Here is a 22633-nt window from a genome sequence, read left to right as displayed (position 1 = left end):
ACTGTGACTAATCCTGGCATTAATTGCCATTTAGGGCTGCTGGTTTAGAACCCTAAAATCCCACCCCTCCTTCTCCTATATGACACTGAGTTTCTTTCAAGTGATAGCAACAGCTGTACTTAGTAACACTAAGGTAACACTCTTGATTGCTGCATGTAAAACTCTAATATTCATATGCAAATAAACACCCCCCAGACTGACGAACACGTATTCATTCTACATAAATTGCCATAGTAATTCATCCACAAGAGCATTAAATACCCCCCCATTGCTTAAAAGAGTTATATGAACATATATGCACAACAGAAATCATGCATTTGATAATTCTCAGCCTTGCACAGTTTCCTTGTTGTGATACAACCTGCCCAAGACCTTTAACTATTTAATTCCGGTGTGATAACTGCTGATAGAAGTGCTTACTATTTTAATTACTTTAAGGATGGATAGACTAAAATACAGAAAGTCTAAATGAGTTGCTCAAGATCATGTCACAAAACACTGATACAGCCAAGAAACAGATCATGCAGAACTGACCTTTAGTCTCCAACCCAGGCTACTAGCCTATAGTAGAAAGTGTGATTGTCTTTTTTATTCTAAGCAAGAAAATACACCTCCTTGTTATTTTAAATGTAAGAAAAATGACAATGTGTTTCAAGAAAAAGGCTGCAAAAACTTTCAAGACTGAGGGAGCATCTGCTCAGGGGATCAATCGTATTAAAATTTTGCCTAGAACGTCTATCAAGGAAAAACACCCCAATCCCTATCATCTGATACCAGATACTCTTCAGGGCCTGATCCAATGATCAGCAAGGTGAACTTGCTTATTCAGGTCCCAGTGTAGTAGATCCTGTTGCAGGAATGCTGCATTAGGCTTATGAGCAACACTTTGGTATAAGTGTGCATAGTTCCTTGCTTGAAGTTATAACCATGTTCAACCATCCTTTTGAAAAGGAGCTTAATGATAAATGAACATGAGCATTTTAGTGCCTGCTCTAGAGAGAACAGGATATTTCAGAGCCCAGAGGCCACTAACATGCGCTTTGGCAGACAAGATCTCCTCACATCACATTCTGCCTCTCCAGCCCTTCCAGTTCAGGGAAAGCGACATCTCAGCATCCATGGAATAAACTTTTAGTACCCTCTACTTTCCTCAACCTCTGCTTTCCTTCCTTGATCTCCTACACCCATGTGCCTTCCCTGAGGCTGGGCAGAGCTGGATTGGCCTGACCCAGGTGCCCAGTGGTTCCCCTCCAGCAGGGCTGATCCACACTTTGCCCCAATGCTATCGTGTCCTGCTGACCTGAGGAGCAAGAGACCAGCACTGGGAACCCACACTGGGCTCCTCCTCACAGCCCAAAGCCCAGATCTGTTTTGATGACCTTGAGTGGGTTTGGCAGTACAGAAAAGAGGTCATCCATGATGGTCCGTGTATGTTTGCTCATAACCTTCAGATAACTGTGTACTTTAATCTATTACCTAATCTACATTTCTTGAGCATAATTTATACTTACATGCTATGGTTTGATGGGATCATGCACAATAAACCTGTCTGACCAAAGCCAGATTTTGGAACAGAGTAGGAAAATTTGTTGTAAATGGTTGATTGTCATTTTTTGTATCTCAGAACATATCAGACTGTCCATAAGAAAACATAAATTCTATGAAGTGGTAGCAGGTTTTCTGATTTACTGACAGTTGCTGGTTTGAGTTTTCACAAAAATATTTAGCTATAGGACAGTGTATTAGGCGTATTCTTAAAGGTAAATAACTGCAGCCAATAAAAGTTCAGCCCATAAAGGGTCCCATCTTCTAGGAGTTTTCTGTACCGAGAATTACTGCCAGCATAATCATGGCTCCCTGCACACTAATATTTCCTCTGATACAGTATGATCAATGTTGTGGAAAAACATTTATTATATTTCTTCTAGCTACTTAAAGGCATTACTGAATTATGAGCATCGCAAAACGAATCCACTGTGCATTTTTTCTTTATGTGACGTTTTTACAATCTTCATTTTCTGCTTTGCAGCCACTGAGCTATAGTGATCGCACTATGCACCCTCTTCCAACTGACACAGGGGCCAGGAACTCCTTTCTGCTTTATTACATTTGAAATGCACTTCATATGACAACATTCGTTCTCATTCTGCATTGGACCCTTATTTAAACAGAGAAGTCATTTTTTTACTGGGCTGTACTTAAAAGGGAGAAGTTATGAAAGAAATTAAAATGAGGGAAGAGGGTTTAAATAGCCGTTTCAAATATGCCTAGTTAACAGAGGTGACAAAGTTTTGACGCAAAAGGGACAACAATGGACAAGATGCATCAAAGCTGTTCTTAAAATGCTAATAATTGTAAAGATGGCAGTTTATTTTCTTTTATTTTACATGTTTTGAGACACAGTGGATTACTGGGGTATTATAACTTCACTGGAACAAGAAATAAATGAGTAAGGAAGGAATAAATGAAAGCTGAGTCAGGAGTAAGATTCAGCAGACATGATCTTGCAGAGGCAGTCCATCTAATGGCTAGCACTCACAGCAGACATAGACTCATTAAAGCCTTGTGGTAGGAAGTCAGTTAAAATAAGATGGAAATAGTAGCAGGTTCACTGAAATTGTATTTTCCTTTGGTCGAAGAAAACAGAATGTAATTCTTCAAAAAAAAAAACCTAAATCATATGTAAATGTATTATTTTCTATAGGGATAAAAGAATTATGCACTCTTCCTGCCTTCAATTCAGTGACTCATCCAAATCAAAGTATAAACAGAAAGAGAGAGTGAGGCAAGAGAGAAATGTATAAGTTTGAGCACTTGAGCCCGTGATTTATGGCCTAGAGCTACAGTCAACTTTATTGCAAAAACAACTTCACCTATTATAACCTTACCCTAGACTCTCTGGAGATGGGAGGAGGTTGAGCAGCATTAGAATATCAAGAGGAGTTCACAAACAATTCCAGTCTCATTCTCACTTCCCTTTCCTCTCTCGTCCTTAATGCATATTTATCATCTGTTGCCTCCTTTCCTGCTCCTTGATGTGAGCAGATCACGGTACCTCTCTCTTGTCTTCCTGTGGGAATTGACCAGGGCCTCTTATTTATCATGAGCTCTGACTGAAAGGTTCCTCTCATATTTTTGTCTCCTCTTGTCTGAAGGACAGTACAATGCTGACGGTGACACCTTTGACACCTTTGGTAGCCCTTGAAATTTGCTAATGATGGTTTTCTGCACACTCCAGCTGATGATGAACACTTGACCACCATCTTTGAAGCACTGCACAACACACCAGTTAGGCTTTGATTTTGTGAAACTATTACATCAATTTCCAGGAACTCTTTTATTAAATATATGTCTGTGCATGTTTTATGGAGATTGCATGCCCATTTGCATTACTCCAGTACTCTGTCTTTAAATTGTCTAGTGAGAATCCTACTTAAGACAAATTAAAGCTCTCTAAGTGGCTTTAGAAACAGAATTTTGTTTCACAAATGCAGACAAAATAGTAGAGCCCACAACACATGATTAGCAAGGGCAGTTAACACAACTAGTTATAGCCTATTGCAGGAAACCTGAAGTTGTCAACAGAGATGACATTTCTTCAAGCGAACAGAGATTCTTCAAGCATTACTCTAAAGAACTTCATTGTCAGCCATGAGAAAACTTCCTGTGGCATGAATGGAAGTGACACAGAGTGCCCTGCTGGTGTTTACCATGAGGTGATCAATATCACAGCTACAGGACATGGTCTCTTTAAGTAGCTTAGGTTGTTTCCCTCCAAAATAATATTTTGATGGTATACACAAGATACAAGACTGGCTGTCAGCCAGGTTTTAAAGCATAAATAAGCCATGATCTCATTTGCCTACAATCTTTACAGGCGACAGTAGCATGTATGAGTGACTGCTATATTTAGGAATGACAAGATGGGCATTATTAATAGCTTAATTGACATTAATGCAATTACCCCTATTCTTATTACAGTTAGTAGAATTACACAGAAAGCACTGGCTGAGGCTTCATTTTCCCTAGAGCTACCCAAGGATACGACATTTTCCACCACACCAAATCTAGTCTTTGACATTAGATACTTAGCTACAGAATCATTCCAGTATATCATTATAAATGCATTATAATAAAGATGTTATGAGGTATTGGATATTAACCCCCAGCCCCTGAAGAGAGATAAATACACTGGCTGCAAGATTTCTGCTTTTGTTGTGCAATGAAGAGAGAGTTTTGCTCGCAACTAAAGAATTATAAAATGTTATACTGATAAATAAAAAACAGGCTTAACCTTCTTGGGTCAGATTAAAGGTAAACACATCCTCAACATAAAAAATAATATATTAATAGGATATAAAGAGCCAAATTTTTGGTCCATCATAATCAATCTACAATTTGATTTACAGACGTGTATTTGTGTCTATACTGTTTGGAGACACAGCTATCCTGTTTGTGTATGCAAATATCTCCATTTAGACATCTGATAGGTATGCCTGATCTCTAGGAATTTTGTTCCCTTTTTAAATTCTGTTTCTTTATTTGTTTCTTACTCTTGATCTCTCTTCAATACAGAAACACAAGATTTTCCAGCCTTAGGACTGCCTAATATTAAACTTTCATCAACTGTACAGGAGTCATGAATTAAATCAGTTTCCAGCACATATAGAAACAGAGAAATAGAAGCATCATGACCATACATTAATTATACTGAAGCAGCCACAAGAGCATTTAGGACCACCACACTAGGCATGGGATAATCTAATAAGGCAATGGCACATTGCTTCCTCCACAAAGGAATTGCAAAGTAAACACTAAGCACTAATCAGTACATGTTGGTCATTATGAAAACCAAGAAAACAATTTTCACAGAAGAGCACATAAAAACCCAAATTGGGATCACAAATTTCATTTTCAACCCAAATATAAAGTTTTTCCAATAAAACATGTTAAAGAGAATACCCATATGACTTCATGGTTTTGCCGTGTTTAGATTTTTTCTAATTCATTAAATCCAATTGATTGTGGTTTTGTTTAAGTCTGAAGTCCATTGTAATAAATCCTGTCATATGTAATTATCATTTTATATATACATATGAGTTTCTTTGTCTGTATTAGCATGTGTACCTGCCGGTATGCACATATATAGAGGAAAGTTTTGTTGTCTTCTCTTTTCTTATTACCTCCTGAGAGAAACCTGTAGGCACATAGATTATAAATTTTTAAAAGTCATATATCATTGTGGTGCATTCCATTTTTAGGGAGTCTTTCTTGGAGGTGACTGAGAATAAATTCGGCTTGAACTAGTCCCTGAAAGAGATCTGTCTCCAGCATAACTGACTGCTCAGCTGGGGTAGTTTGTCAGCTTTCAGGCCAGGGTTCATGTGCCTTATCTGTCCTGGCTATGCTCCTGATCACAGCTCACACTCCCAGAGAGAACAACTCCCATAATAAAGAATGAATTAAAAATGAAGCTTTAGCACCAGCCAGGCACTTCTTATCTTGTAAAGTCTTAAGTCAGGTACTTCATTATACTTCAGCTCTTCTTAAACAAATACAGATCTGGCATCTGGTGAAAACGCTTCCTGGGAAGGTTTTATCTGTTCTAACGTGAAACTCAAGACAAGGCTATAGGATGTAATTTAGTGTTTTAATCGAATCCTCAGTCCACAATATGCACTGTGTATTTTTTTTGAGGATAACATTTAAGTGTTTGCAAAGTCCCTGTATTTTTTACAGAAAACATTTATTTTTGACTACCAAATCGTTAATCACTGAGGCTTATCAGCTGTAAGGGAAAAATAATCAGGACAGTGGTGGATGTCTTGCCTATTGATCTCTTCAAAGCAAAGCTGGATGCCGACGGAGAAGATCCCATGGTCCGCTAAAAGGTGTGAGACAATGTCAGGAGAGATGAAATTTCACAGTCTGTAGAAATAAACAGGTGATCTACTGGCCCTTGTCAGCCTTCAAGGCTAGCACTGTTTAGATTTATAATATTCATGGAAGGTTTTAGAGAAGAAAATATTTTATTCTGTGTTATTTACTCCATTATTTCACATCCCAGACCAAAGAAAAGTAGAAAAAAAGTAGTACTACTTAGGTACTATTGTAATTAGCTGAGATCCAACAACGTTATAAATCCCTATTCTTCTCTCAGAGGAGAGGACAGGAGCTTCTGCAGCATCAGGGGGTCTACAGTTAGGAGGAAACCTGAACTACCCTGCACTGACTAGTTTGTAAGGTAATGTCTGAGGCTCAACTCATTGAATTCAAATCTAGCTTTGGAAGATATCTCTGGTATTAAAAGATGTGATATAGCTCAGAAGACAAGGATACATTTCTTCGCTCTGCTACAGATTTCCTGTGCAATGCATACTATATGGAACCATTTTCATAAGTAACTTGCCTTAAGAGAACAAGATTTTTTAGTCTTTGCCCAGGTAACATCTTGGGTCTGCCTCACAATCCCTTTTGGAATAAGATGCAGCAGCTAAATAGACCTCTACTCTGTAGAAATTACTGAAACTACAACCCACTCGCTCTCTGAAGAACGTGTGGAACCCATTAAAGAAGCACAGAGGGGTAGTGTGCAAATTTCCCAGCTGCTGCAATTCATTGTCTTATATATTACTGTCTTAAAAAAAAAAAAGAAAAAAGAAAAAAGAAGTTAATTAAAGTTATAAACCAGGCTGTGAACAATGGCAAATGATGGCTTTGATTCACAACCCTACTTGGACTTAGCTGCTGCAGCAGCAAGTTACTGCACCTCTTTGTTACTCAGTCACTGTCATCAAAATGGTGAAAGATTATTATTATCCTATTATCCAAATCTGGTTTTCAGGCTATAATCTAACACTGATTTTCAGCTGGCCTTGGAGTTGTCATTACCAAATGTCTGCGCAGTGAGTGATCAAATGTTCTAGATAAAAGTGAAACCTGACAGAGGTAAAAAGAGAAGCCGCATAATGGATATATTTTAAGATTACCTTGCTGGCACCTTTACCAGAACAGAGAAGGGAGGGAAACAACAGCCTTAAAGCTTTCCACCTCACCTGACTATCAGGCACCAACAGCCAAAGACAAAATACGTTCCGGGAACGACATCTAATGGATTTCTGACAACAGCTGCATGGCTAAGGTACAGCAGACCACAAATCGAGGCCAATTGTGAAGAGGTTATTGGACACTATCTGTAGATTTAGTCAAAATTTTGTTTAAGAAAGTCAAACCTTGCTGTTGTGGAAACATCTCTGACAAGCTCAGTTTTGAACACAAGTTGGAAAGGAGCAAAAGAAAGTCCTTTTCTGCTATGCTACTATAATGAAAATAATAAGCATCCTCTCCCAGCTCCTAGGATAAAGCACAATTCCTGATCATCATCTTAGGAAACACATCCATACTTCTGATGACTGTTCAAGCTATCTGCATTGTGAATTCCTTGATAGGAGACTTTTGTTCATAGTCTTAGTCCTGTCTCAGGCTTCTCAGATTTATCATAATAAAAATGTGCTGTTTTGCATACTAAAGAATAAACATTACTGTGAAATTTTATAGGATTTAAAACTTTTATATATGGGAAGTGTCACCAGTATGTATTGAATAAAAATTATCCTTTTTAAAACAAGTTAAACAAGAAGTACTGCAGAGAGAAGGTCACTACTTCTAACCACTGTTGATTACATCAACTCCAGTTTATTGCTGTTCCCTGTTTTGTTTCTTTTGCATGTCAAGGCGTTGTTCACACCCAGCCCTTTATGAAATGACACTCTGATGCTGCACCAGGTTTTTCCTGCAAACAAAGTGACTTTCATACAAGCTCCTTTTCAACTTCAAAAGTAAAAATTTTTTGTAGTTATTAATGATCCATTCTTGTGACTATCCATGAGTGAAGGGCATTTGCCTCACTCACATCTTTAATAGAAAATAATTAATGAGATGTTGGAAATTAACAACAATTAACAATACCAGGGAACAACAGCAGAAGGTGTTTGATCCTGTTTAGAGGAAGTTGAGAGAATTTGTTTCTCAGGCAAGGGCTTGTGCCTGCAAGGAGGGAGAGATGAAGGGGGATTTCTAATGTGATCCTCCTTCTTCTGCATTACCTTGTTGAAAGTCATTACAGTGACTTGTCAAGTTGAAAAGAGGACAGGAAGGCCTGTCTCTCTGAGATACAGGTACATCAATTCTAGCTTCCACAGGGACTTTGAACCTAAAGTTCTCAACCTTCAGGAAGATAAATCAGAACTTTCTGAGTGGGATCATAACCCCAGACTTTTTGCAGTAATTAGGTAATTTCTGTAGTAAACACAAAATTCTGGTCTTTTATATGCAATTATTCATGGTGACATCAAGGCTGCAGAATACTTGCATATGTTTTGAAAGGTTAGATATGCTCATGGAAGATGCAGCACAGCTCAGGCAATACAGTAAGAACATTCTAGGAATATTCACTACGGTCTTGTTTTGTGCTTTTGGTCTTACCCAGGCATAGACAAGATACTTGATCTAATGTAGTACAGACTATCCATTTCCTCTTATGTTATATGCAAATAAATCACTTTAATAAACAGGCAAAATTGCTGTAAAAATGTGTAAGATAGTCGTAAGCATACATAGGAAGGGGAACAGGACTATTCTCCTCTAAGTGATATATTTACCATGGTCCACAGAAATGAAAAACTGATGAAGAAATTTGGTGATGTTTTTCCCTAGTTGCTCATGCTCTACTCAGTACAGCAAACAGGAAGATAAAAACTTCAAGATAAACAGTCAAGTCCCCACTCCAACTCCTCATCATGATTTTGCAGAAAAATCTGCTGGAATTGAACTGAAGAATGTAACTGTGTCTGTTTACTGTCTCTCTAAATTTGAACAAGCAGCTGTGGAAATAGTTTGGGCTGACCTTTTCCCTTACTGGAAAGCAAAAGAAGTATAGAAATTTTTTCAGGAACCTGCCCAAAACACACAGAGTTTCTTCAGCCTTCTAGCTTGGAATCCTTCAGTTTTAGCCTGTGAGATGTAGTTTAAAATCCCCCAAAAAATCTACAGCATACAGCAAGAAAACAGATAGAGGAAAAATTCTTTCACCTGAATAAATGAAATGCAATAACATTCTAATCTCTTGATTTATATATGAGATCGGGAGTGTCTTATTTCTAAGAATGAAATTATACAACAGAACTGAATGATGATGATCCATCACACTCTGCCTCTCACCTTTGCCCAGGGGAACAGGAAAGATTTTGACAAATAATGCACTAGATGTAAAATACAAATTTTCTCAGCATGAGTTCAATCAATGATCCCAATTTACAAACTATTTGTGATTCATTCCTGAATTTCCACATTTTTTGAATATGGTATTACTATTGGCATTTCTATACTCAGTAGGGAGTTCTAGAAAAAAGAAGAATTTCTTCTTCTATAAGAAGAAATAATATCTCTTTTTGCAGTTGTTTAGTGTTGGAGGTTTAAGACACTGGCTCCAGAAGTGATTTGTTCTGTTCTCTTTCTGTTTAGTGCCATGAAAAGACTAAATTTGATAATTCCATATACAAATGCAAATTCCATATTCAGGAAATTTAATAGAATGTACATCAATTGTATTTTGCCTTTGGTTTCACACTGTGGAGGTGATTTCTTGCACTGTGAATCTGATGATTAGTAGAAGATAATGAGTGTACATATCACTTCTCAGTATTATACGCACAACTTTTTTTCAATCAGGCACTACCTGATTCTACAATTTATTACATATTTTACTCAAATTTACTATGGGAAAAACTTAAAGTAACATTGCAAATACTGTGGAAAGATAAAAAATATGCATAGAATGCACATCATGACACATGAAATGAAAATTTTTAAAAATGAGTTTGTTTGATTCAAGACAATAGTAGCACAAACTCAAGCAAATAATGGTGGGTGTTACTCAATCCTTTTACTCCAGAGCTGCATAACATGACAAACACAAAATACGAGTGTAACAGAATATAAAATTCGGAGACAAGGTCTGCAACTATAGGAGTCTCGTCTGTAAAGAATAAGATGGCGAAAGACTGGAGAATGTTTACAGAGATAAAGCAGATACAAGAAACTTCAGAGGCTTCTGTGTGAGGTTAAGCCTCCACTTTTCAGGTCAACTGCTGTGGACAAATTTGTCACTCAGTGCATGGTGACTAAGTGATGGGAGCTCTGTATCTACAAGCAAGGGTCAAACACCGTTCACCCAAAATGATAGCAGACAGTTTCAGCTGAGCAAACCAGGTAGAGAAGGAATGCACTTCAACTGTTTTTAGCATCCCATTGGCTTTATCTGTACTTCTAGGCAAGACAGCATGCGTGGTATTTATGGCTTAAAAGAATTTCCGTCTGTAAGTTTATCACCTTGTAAAAATAAGTGAGGAAATTACTTAGATACACCCAAACCAGCTTACAATAGGGCAGATAGATTTTATTCTCACTTTGTACACCAGAAAACCTATTAGCATGTTGTTATTAAAAGATTTCGTTATTAGAGCTCTGCTGTGTTTCAGAAGAGCCAAACTGCTTCAGCTCAGCAGGTCCAGCCACTTCTTTACTCTGCCTCCAAGGTCATAAGCAGATGCCTATAGAAGAACAAGAAGAGGGGAAACATACTTCCCTCATATTCTCCAACCTCTTCCTATTTTCAGCGTGGGGACATTCTGAAGCAGAAGTCATTCCTACACATTTTGTATAGATGAATCACTCCCCTTTTTGGCCGCTGTAGAGTGTAAGTATCTACAAGATGCTCTGGTAACAATTTCTGAAGATTTGATATCCACAGCATAAAGGATCCACCCCATCCTTTGGTTTCTGCTACAGCAATCTATTTTCCTACTAATCTTATCCTAGTTTTCTTCGTTGCTTCACACAAAACCTAAGCGTGCAGTCTTCCTCCATGCAGCATTTTCACTGACTCCAAGTACTGCATGTTTGGGAGCTGAGTTTTTAACCCTGAATGTGTTACCAAACCAGAGTACTTCTCTGACAGTTTTTTCCTGCAGAAGACCAAATATATGAAGCTGTTACTGTAACCCATATTATTGGGCTGAATAGAATCATAGAATTATTTTATTTGGAAAAGAGCTCCAGGATCATCAAGTCCAACCATTAACCTGAATGGTCAAAAGCAACTGGCACTATAAGATTAACTTTGTATTCAACTGATGACCTTTTATGCAAAACTAGGTGCATTGCTAGGTTTTAAACAGAACACAAAAAACCCAAATGGTAGATCTAGATATATAGCAGAAAATACTATCTATAAGGAGAGTATATTGACTTAGAGATACAGATATGTGAGTCTGGAAGTAAATGCAAATATTACGAATATATATCTTTATTCTATAGAATCCCTTCCTCCTCTCCTTCATTTTATAAAATCCCTTTAGAGAATCCAAAGGAACTATTTTTCAGAGCAACCATCCACAGCAAGTTCTTCCACAACCACTAGAGAATAATTACACTTCACTATATGATATTGCCTTAAAACCTTAATGATGGGCAGACCTTGGGCATAGATTCTTCACAGTAAAGGTTCCAGCTGTACGTGCATACAGGTATCAGCATCAAAAGTGTCAAGTGTTAAAATTACCTATAAATTACAAGAGAAGTTAAAAATTATTTGAACATTAAGCTGGCAAAAGAATAGAAAACAGATTTACAGGGAAAAAGAAAGGACTTACAAGAGCTTTCTCTCACTCTTTAGCACACTACACAGTGGCATAGTCTTCCTTTTCCCCATTTCAATTGCAACTGTGTTCCAATCAAGAGACATCCTTTCCTTCCTAGAAAATTGAACAAGTAAATGAACAAGTAAATCCAAAACACTTTAATTCACTTTCTTCCTTAACTAGTTAGCAAAATGTTATCCAAGTTTATTGCCTTATGTCCCACTGAGAGCTACATAGGACCCTCAGATAAATGTATTCTTACACAGTGAAGTTCTTCCAGATAAAATACTCTACAGAAAGCAGGTAAATATAACGTGATATGCTGGGTATCATACTGGAAATGGTACAAAGCCATCTGCTAGTGAACCATCTGATAGTATTGATGACGTCATTCACAATAAAAAAGAAATGAGAGGATTGTCAACACAGTCATAAAACGGAATTATAGTCCCCCAATATGAAACAGACTCTAATTGCACACATTCCCTGCTTGTGTGTCCCCTCCCCATTGCAGCTGTTTGCTTACCTTCTCTTGCAGATGGTTCAGATCATTTTGTCTCCTCCAAGGCCTTTTCTGTTCCTGCCTACCCCGCATCACCCCTTTTCATTCCAGACTCTTATTTTAAGGATACTGAAGCTGTTGCACACTCTTTGCCAAACATAATGTGTTCTCAAAGCTTATACATGGTGTAAAAATAAGTTTGCATGAGCCAAACTTTGGGATAGAAGTACTACCTCACACTGAAGACTTATACCTACTTGAAAAGAGGGGTAGTGTAAGGTCAGGACTTGAGGACCTAGGAACCCTTATTGCAACCTTCTTTCTCCTCATCAAGCCCAGTGCTGTCACAGATTAGGATATTTATTCAGGGATGCACAGGACAGAAGCCCCAAATACATACACATATGTAAACATGGATAGAGTTAGTCAATGTTTCATGTGTAACTCCACACGAATGCCAGGAAAGGTTCATAAGTTCAATCAGAAGTGTAGAATAGGACTCTTCAGCTTTTTCCCCACAGACATATTATCTGATGAAAGGTTTACGGCAAATTAAATATCATTTTGGCATAATGTATCAAACATCAATGATATGTCTCTGGGTTTCCTACAATAAATGCTTTTCTTTTTACAATTAGTTGGAAGATTCTAAGGGAAAAAAAGGAGTGACAACTTCACAGGAAAAGAAGGCTGGGGTTTTTAATATTTATGAGAAAACTTACAGCAGCTTTCAAATTCCAACAGAAATATTTATCCCCCAAAGGCACATTGGTCAAAAAGAAGGTAAAGCACCACCTTGCTCTGATTTAAGCCCTTTGGTATATCACCTTCCCAACTGTTTCATTCAGTAGGAGAGTTCACCATAGTAGCTTGCTTTCTGAATGTAATCCTTCGTTATAAATACTGTCTGAACCCTTCCAAGAGGGTTGGAAGGGTTGGAGGGTTGGACTGGAACTGGACAGGTTTGTAGAATGTACAGTTACTACATAATAACTTCAAGTTCTACTAAGCAAAGATAAAACAATCACTAGGTCGAAGGGTGTGATAGTTTTGTACACAAATTTAAGTTCAAAAGGGATGTAAACCCAAAGTCAAAATTGCTATTGAAATTTTTTTTTTAGTGGAAAAAGAAAACCCCACCCAAATAATCAATCCAAAATTCAATAGTAATATTAAGCAGATACATAAATCTAAATTAAAGGTCAAGTTTTCAACCGGGTTTCGTCACCAATTCATATTGATATCATTATAGTTTACCCAATTTACACTGGAAACTGGTGAAAAATAGTCCACATAGAGCTGTAATATGGTAGGCCACTTAAACACCGTGTTCATTTCTATAGTCCTCTGCTTCTTGATCAGGAAATACTGTATCCATTATCAAATATTTCAGTAAATACTAGACTTCAGATGTCCTAGCAATACATTCGAATGCACACCATGTTCTCATGTAAGGCTGTTCTTACCATTACTACCGATTTCTTCCTGTGTTAAGCAAGAGATTGTAACAGCAAAAAATACATTTGTTCTAAAACATATTGTGTACACACCACAAAATTAATATTTAAACTCTTAGTCATGATTCATATATAAGAAAAGATTTTCACAACAGTTAGTAGCATATTATTTACAGTGGACCAAACTCAGGCAGGGTCTTCCATTCAGAGCAAGTCTGAGCAAAGTTAGCTCTTTTGAAAGGGTTGACAGTAAGGCATTTTTGTGCCATGACTCTTACAGCATCTGTGTCAGGGGTGCTAAGGAATTCTGAATTCTCTTGAATTTTCTAAGCAAGACAGGATGTTCTTAAGGGAAGGGAGAATGAAGTACATTCATTCTTCATTAATGGGAGTTCTCTGTGACTAAGGAACTGATTAGACAACAAAGAGAAATGAGACAGCATCCTTACACCTATCAAACAGAAGTCACCAATTCAGCGTCACCTACCTGCCTTCCACTACCTAAAAGTAGAGCTACTTACTGCAACTGCAATGTAGTCTTCCTTCCAAGTTACTTCCACCACATGCTGCATTGTGCAATGTGATTTGGGTACATCACAGAGAAGCAGGTGAGTAGAGCATCAGCCTACACTAGATAAGATAGCTGGGGGAAATGGCGTTTTCCAAACCTCTGGTTTTTAAATGAAAAAAAGGAGTGAGAAAGACAAGTTAGGTATCTCTCTTCAGGATAATTTAAAATAATTTCTTATCACTAATATCAATTATAAACATTTATTCTAATTTATGAACACCTGATGACATCAACAGAACTAACACACTCCTCCAATTACTTTTCTTATATGATGGCATATTTATTTCACTCTGATGAGATGAGGCTTTTCTAATTTCCTGTATAACCACCCCCAGCTCTCTGTCTATCTCCCATTAAATTGTGAACAGGCTTCACATATATTTTTAGATGTTTGAAAACTGCAGGAAGAGCTTTTTGATGTTTCAGAACATGTTCAGTCCCAGTGTCTCAATATTGTTTGCTTGCTAACTCCTCAAGCTTATGTCATCCATATGAATGGACTTCAGGCTTTTGAGAAGGGTTACCATATCATTACCATCTGCCTAAACTGCTGCAGTCAGAGGTCTTTCCTTCTAATGTCAATGCCACTTTGAAAACAAAGTTGCAGGATTCCTCTGTGTCTCGGAACACATTTAGAAGTCAATGTCTTATTTTCTATGATTAGTCTGTAACAATGTCAAGTGTGAAATTTAAATTAATGAGTGTTTCACTTATTGAAATGACTTCAGCACTTTTGCTACTTTCATTGATTTCTATTTACTTTGGCAACCACAAATATGAAGAACATATTTCTAGATGTGACTAAACAGACTCATAATATGCTAGTATAGATGTACCTACTGATAGAACATTACACTTAACTCTAAACTTATTTTGAAAAATTAGCATAATAGGGGAAATACATTATTTATAAAACACTGTTCATTTCCTTTGTTTCAGACAGTGTCACCTTTAAGTTATTTTCTTCCAGTTCTCTCCACACTAATGATTGGCCTATACTATTGAAACACAGCAGTAAATACAGTATCAACATTACCCATCCATAGAATCAATTTAAATTTTAACTAATATATTCATCATCCAGTAAATACTATCTCAGCAGCAGATAGGGCTGTAGCTAACCTTCAGGATATTTTAGCCTCCTGCTAGAGGCCAATTTGAAAAAAGGAGCTGTATTTAATTCATAAGAGGTAGAGAAAAATCTTTCATTCCCCTCTGTCCTTCCCCACACATCAAATAGTCGTTTATTTTATTTGTTAAAAAATCTTAAAGTGTTTGTATTTCTTGTTAACATCTAAAAGAATTCTAATCAGTGAAAAAAGTTAAAGGGATAGTTGCTAAGAAGAGAAAGACAAAGCCATGATTCTCTGCCTATAGGTTGGTTTGGGGTTTTTTTTAAAGAAAGAAAAAACCAGAGAATAAAAGATAAGTGGAAAAGGGAAAACAAGCCTTCCCAAAGGCTATTCAGTATGTTTGTAATGCAGCAGGTGGCTCAGAGGCACCATTGTGGTGGCTGGAACTCTGCATATGCTCCACAGCATGGGTCATCCCTGGCCTTCTTGAAGATATGTTTTTATATAGCACAGCCAAATCCACAGCTATTAATGCTACATTCTCAAGAGAAGTAAAACTAAAAAAAAGTAACTAAAAATAGAATCTGACCTTCAAACAGCAGAATAATCACCAATGCAAATCCCCATTCTGTAAAGGGGTGTTACATGCAAATATAGATTAAAAAAAATAAATTAATACTGTAAAAGAATATGGTAAGGTTGAACTTTTTAACTTCCCTTTTGTTTCACAGCCAGATTCTGCAAGGTCTTAAATTTCCCTAAGCAACTGTACCTAAATAGATCCTTGCAAAATCAGTTATTCAGTCTCTAAAAATACTTGTCTACTAATTAGAAAAGTTGGATAATGACCAGCGTGCCTGTGACTCTAAACCTGGAGCCTTTATTCCTGTAGAATTACAAATGTGCAAATCCTCTGGACATCACTGGAAGATGAAGAGTGCAGTATCATGTGTAGTCTAGAAACTTCAACATAGCAGTCTGTTGATGTCGGAGATTTATGAATTCTTTCATAGATGGAAGATTGTGCTAGCACAGTGCTACTTGCTGCATTATAAGTTTGAAGATTAAATGACCTCTCTCTCTTTTGTTTCCATTTTGCAGGAAAACCTGCTGCCCATGGAGAATTGCCTCTGGGGATACCTGACCACTAAATATGACAGCTGTGGAAATAGAAAGGTCTCAACCTTCACAATTTCTGTATCTCAGCTTCTCTTTTTTGCTTCATTAATTTCTTTCAATTTAGCAGAACAAAACCTTCATTTTTGTAAAGGACCAAATCTGAAATATTTCCTATTTAAATTCCTAAATGAGCCTCATTCCCCCAGACCCTACCTGTGATCCAAATCCCTCTGTTACTCTCAAGTAGATTGCTGCAGCATGATACCAGTGTATGAGGGTCTTTAAACACAGCATGTCACTTTTTAAAATGGCATTTTTAAGAGCAAGAAGGCTACCTATTACTTCAGAAAATATTGTCTCTATAGCTGTGATTACACAGGAAGAATGATGTGTTCTTATCAGAATAGATGACAGTACTTTTCCATGTAGAAAAGACTTCTAAGAGTGGATGACAGAGACAAAATTAGCATTTTTCTAGCAAGCATCCCACATATGCACATCTGCAAAGTGTTCCCGCTTCCTTCTCTGCAACCACTACTATACATGACTGTTTCTCCTGAAATTAGAAAAGCATGTGAATCAATTTTGGCTTCATGGTTGCACCTTAGTCTGACTAAGCAATTACAGATGAACAGCAGAAGGTTTACAGATCCTTTTATTTATTCAAAGCTCTCCAGAGTTCCAAGTAAAATGTGAAACCTTTCTCGATGTTTGCATCCAGATCGGAATTTATTTCTTAGTCTTCACTCATTTATGAAGACATTCCGAGGCTCTACAGAAATTCTGAATTAATATGCCTATACAATGGCCTTTTTAATGTAGAGAAGAGAAGGACATGTCTGAGCCTATTAACAGGGCCAAAAGGCTTTTACTCTGAAGCCACTCACTAAAACTGAGATTTGAGAAGGTTATATAAAAAGATGTGAAGGATGAAACAAGCTCTTTAATGAGCTTGTAAAGAATTCTTGAATCCCTATTTATGCACAATGTGACCAAACAAAGGTCTGGTTTCAAGTTGGATTTTTAAACTGATTTCACTTATAAAAGTAACACTGTTTTTCTGTCATTGATCTCCTAAGTCAATATTAGAAAAAGAGTTAAAAGAACTCATTCACTTGATCGAAAAACGCAAGTAGAATCAACTATGTGGTTCAGTGGAGAAATGCTTTCTCTCAGACATATACACTCATGTGAACAGAGAGAAATCAGAAATAGATGACAAGACTAGAGGTAGTTGCTGTTAAGAGTAGAATGCTCAACAGTGGCAACTACTGTGCAGCTCTGGGGCAAGCACTAATTTGCAAGCAATGAGGAAGCAATTTCTTTGGTTATTTCACATGTGGGGGTGTGGAGAACAGAACTGCTTGCACAGACAACAGACAAACTGTCTCTATTGCCATCTTCTAGGCATACAAGGCCAAAATCAGTGCTCAGTTACAGAACTCTGAAATAACTAAAATCATAAAATATATATAGTTTTCTGGGTCTTGGACTGCACTACAAAAGTCTGTCAAAAGCTGCCAGAAGCACTGTACACTTCAATGAGAAGAGTGAGACAGAACTTCCAAAATTTGCTTTGCCTGTTATGTTTGCTAAAGAAGCCAAGTATGTTGCCCAATACACCATGCTGTCACCTTTACCCCTGCTGTTCTCTCCTGTGGTCACCTTTGAGTTTTATGACAAGATTACAGTGAGATTATGGCATAAGGAGGGCAAGGGCTCTTCTGATGAAGTATGAAGAAGCTCATCTAGCTGCACGCTGAAAACACAGAGAAGAAATAAAGCAAGGACTGACACGAGGGCAAAATTCAGCCTATACTGGTGTGCAGGTGCTCTCTACGTGTGGTGCTACAGCTGCACTGGGAGGAACCAGCAATTCCTGGAAAACAGCTCTCTTCTGGGTTGTGTGAGTTGTTCTGGCACAATGAAAACACAGCTAAACCAGAAGCCAAGGCTCTTTGGGGTGTCAGGATATCTTGCTGCCGGTTTTAACGAGCTGCCCTGTGAATTCAATTCATCGGCATCCCAATGACCCAAGAACTTCACTAGGTCCTTCCCGTGCTTCCTGACCCTGCCATAGTAATAACAGTAAATGTATAAGAATTTTGAGAGCACTAAGGCAGATGGCATTGACATACAGTCATCATTTTCCACCTCACACCATCAAAACATGACAACCAGCAATTCCTAGAAACAGATACTGCAACTGCTCAAACTCCACCAATATTTTTACCCCTTTCACTGTGCTACGTGTTTGAAAATATACACATTGATTGCTGCATTAAATAATTGTCTTGCCCCACACAATGCAGTGTTTTGCATATTTGCTGATGTTTCCCCAAAAGCACTGGGGGAATGAATCATTACTGAAACAATTTACTTTCAGTTAGTGCATGAATGCCTTCCCATGATGCTTTGATGCTTTGTTTGTCCTCCTATAAAAATTATTTATGACCCATGTGTGATCTTTTAAATCAGAATACTTATTCAGAAATCAAAGCTCCAGCATGTTAATGCAAGTAGAAGCCCTAACTAATTTTTCAAAGCCACGTTGAATATTCAAAAGCTAGGACTGAAGGAAAGGAGTTAACATTAATTAATATTTGAAGCAGTAAAATAAAAGCAACAGTGAAGCTAATTTTGCAGGACAATTAATCATGAGTCTTGCTAATTACACATGGGATTTTGCAAATGATTTTTTTTCTCAGGTAGCAGAGTAAAAATGATAATCCACTACCCATCAAAATCATTGGCTCCTCACCAATGTCCCCAGCAAGAGCAATTAGTGGGAACAGCAGAGCTCTAGTAATTGCATGTCAAGAGAGGAGAATGTAAGAATTTTAATTGCTCCAAATAAAGACCACTTGCTTATACATACACCTGACTGTCCAAAACTAGTCTGCAAGTTGGAGCAAGTATATAACCACTTCCAGGTGTCTGCACAAAAATAACTCTGTGGGAGAAGTACTCTAAGCAACACATGCAGTTTCTGGAAGAAAAATATCAATATGCACTTATATTCTGAACTGCAGTGTCATCACTCAACTATAAGAACTGGGAAAAAAAATATATCACCCACTTGGGAAAATGTGCATATTCTTTATATTTGCCAAATATTTATTGCTGACATTTTTTGAAGAACTTTAACTATCTTCAGGGTGCCAAGGGCTTCAAATTTACTGAATTTTAGGATCACCAATAAAATGTTTTTAACAAGACATCTCAAGAGGACATAAAATAAAAAATTACCATATTCATGAGAGCAAGCCTGTAAGATTGCAATGCTATAAACTGGATGTTTATAATTTGCTTGTGGCTTTCTTAATTAAAAAAAAAAGAAACCCAAACAACTAGTAATTAGAGACTCCAGTTCCATTTTTGCACTTTATCCCAATCACTGACATGCTACTATTACTTTTTTGTTTAATATACCTACACACGGATGCACACAATTGCAAATAATCAATAATATTTAAGTATGTGTCCAAGTTCTAAATGATGATGGATATATTTAAATATTGCTTTCCAGGAAATTATTACTTTACTGGTCATGTAGTAACTTTAAAAACTTATAGGTTGAAAGAAATGCCTGCTTTTTCTCTATTTCTCTTTAAGGTATTCACCATTTACACTCATTTTCAAATGAAATGACTGAATTACCTTCCAAGTGCCACTACCTCCTATTGTCTTTTGCTCTCTCCTTCTACTTCTATGTACACCATATTGAGGTACTAAACCACTTTCTGCTGTTAGCTTTGTTAAGCATTAAACCGAGAGCAGTAGCCTTAACTTGTCTAAATATATTCTTTGCATGTTCAAAATCACTGTACACTGTTTATTACACCATGACTGCTTGAGAGAAAAAAAGCAGGTCATGCAGAGTGCTGCTTCCTTTCCTGAATTACCAGCAGAGCACAGGTGTTTATCAGACTCCCGGAGGTGATTCAGGTAATAAACACCAGGATGGCAGTTTAAATGGTTAGAAGCTTTTCCATCAAATACAGTCCTTGCAGTCCTATCATTTTGCATATATTGCTCACAAATGGCAAATTATTTATGCAACCTCCTTAAGTGGTTCCTTATGGTTTTACTTTATTTTTCCAAAGCAGGAACCTTTTGAAGATGTGTGTTCTCATGACAAGGCGAACTATCATTCCATCTGTGATTCTGACTCATTTCTTAAAGTTCACTGTAGATGTATAATGCCAGTGACCTTGTTTTGCCCTTCTGTTTAGCTCAAATATCTTTTCTAAGAAAGCACCAGTGTCATCGTGGAAGTTACTATTCTGTGCTTGTACAAAGAGATCAAGAATAAACTGTATGCAGGAGAAACTGGCTTTTAAATAAGAAAAGCCTTTTCAGATATTATCTTGTGAAAATAAAATTAAAATAGACATTGATTAAGATTGCTACATCTAACACAGATTTTTAGAAGAATTTGCTGTAAAATAAAATAGGATGAGTTTTGGGGAAAAAAAATGTTTAAATAGAGGGTTTTTTTGTCTAAGCTGACAGAGATGAACTTGTGTAAATTTATGCTATTACAGAAAGTTACTGACTGAGACATACGTGTAGGAATTGCCCATTACCTGTTAATAACTGGAATTTGTTTCATGGTGCTGAATCACCAAGCCCATATTTAATGCCAGAGCTGTGACACAAACCAGTGTACTGGTATGCAGATCACCTGCTTCTTTCCTTCTTGACAAACAGCTCTGCAATAATTACATAGAAATTCCCTATATGCAAAGTAGATATCAGGAAAGGATTTATGGTTGTTCAAAAAAATTTAGCACCATGAAAGAAAGAGGAAAAGCCAGCACAATACAAAGTTTCTAAATCAGATGCAGATCGTAATTACTGCACCAGTGGTGTAATAACTCTGAATCACTTACAATTTTATCAGTTATACCCTCACCTTGTGAAATAATATGGATTTCCATAGAAGTGGTATGGAATAGCAGGTGTTAGGAAACACTCAGAACATCTAAGATTAGTTTCTGCTAATTTTCTACAGTTTGACAGATAACCTCAAGCCATAAACCGAAGATTATGGCTGCATCATACATATCAGGTAAGTAATAAAGTATCACCATTTTGATCATGGTGGGTAAGAGTAAACAAGTATTGCCTTTTCTAAATTTTTACAGGATGAAAATTAGCCACAAAGGAAATAAGCAACTTGCCCAAGAATGTACAGTAAATCTATAGAAGCCCCCAAACCTGAATCGAAATCTATGAAGCACTGAAATCCTACTAACCCTACAACATACCCTTTCTTTTGGATTTAATATCACAAATAAATGTACAATTTTACAATCAGTAATTTTACAGTTTAATGAAAACTTATTCTGAATATATTAGATATGATGAGGAATGTCAAGTATTGTGCTATCCAGTATCAAATCGAGATCGAACTCCACTCCTATCCCATTGTCTGTTAAAGGCCTAGGATATAAGTTCTCTAGCATTGTCCATATTCTCATGTCATTTTAGACTGTCACTGAAATAAACCTGTCTTACCTCATAGGCTGTGAAAAACTTTATTGACCTTAATCAATATATATCAACAAAACGCAGAATGGCAGAAAATGCCACTAGGTTGAAATCAGACAAGAAAGATTTTCTATGACTTCAGTTTTGGAATTCCAGACACTTCAGAGAACAATAATTTTCAGAAAAAGTGAAAGTAGTTCTACACACCAATTCTGGTTTACAGAAACTGAAATGAACTCCATATCACAGGAATGTCTCATGAATATTAAAAAGACTGGCTTGCCCAGGGAACTTGTCTTTTTATAACTGTTTTGGAAGAAAAACAAGAAGAATTCTTTTCACTTCAGTAAGTCATGACCTAATCAAAGCCAACGAAGAAATAAGCTAAAAGGTGAAATACATGTTTAGATCAAAAAATGTAACTCACTTTCTTTTGTCACTGAAATGAAAAAATAAAGAAATAAAATCTCCAAAGTCAAAAATTCAAACCTCATGTAATCTCAAGACTTCAAGACACTGATAGCACAAAGTCTTACTACAAATTTCACTCTATTGGATCAGTCTTTCACCTTTGATAAAAACTTAATATTCCAAAACACCTTGAGCAAAGCAACTTCAAAAATGGTACTGCACGTGGTATGCAAATCGCTGGTGGATTAAATAATATACATACAGAGCAGCTGGGTTTTATCTGGCAAACAGGTGCTAGATTTTGG

General features: G+C 37.0%; 1 long non-coding RNA gene across 1 annotated transcript in view; it reads left to right on the top strand.

Moving 5' to 3' along the window:
- The window catches only part of LOC116789780, a 35022-nt gene extending 13275 nt beyond the window's left edge, over positions 1-21747 (top strand). Inside the window, exons 2-3 of the long non-coding RNA XR_004358151.1 lie at positions 16404-16478; positions 21572-21747. This is a non-coding gene — a long non-coding RNA (uncharacterized LOC116789780). The remainder of the gene's footprint in view (positions 1-16403; positions 16479-21571) is intronic.
- The last annotated feature ends 886 nt before the right edge of the window (positions 21748-22633 follow it).

The sequence above is a fragment of the Chiroxiphia lanceolata genome, chromosome 7 (assembly GCF_009829145.1).
Source record: "Chiroxiphia lanceolata isolate bChiLan1 chromosome 7, bChiLan1.pri, whole genome shotgun sequence".
Taxonomy (NCBI): Eukaryota; Metazoa; Chordata; class Aves; order Passeriformes; family Pipridae; genus Chiroxiphia; species Chiroxiphia lanceolata.
The sequence above is the reverse complement of the archived record's forward strand: the minus strand, read 5'-3'. Positions and strand labels throughout refer to the sequence as shown.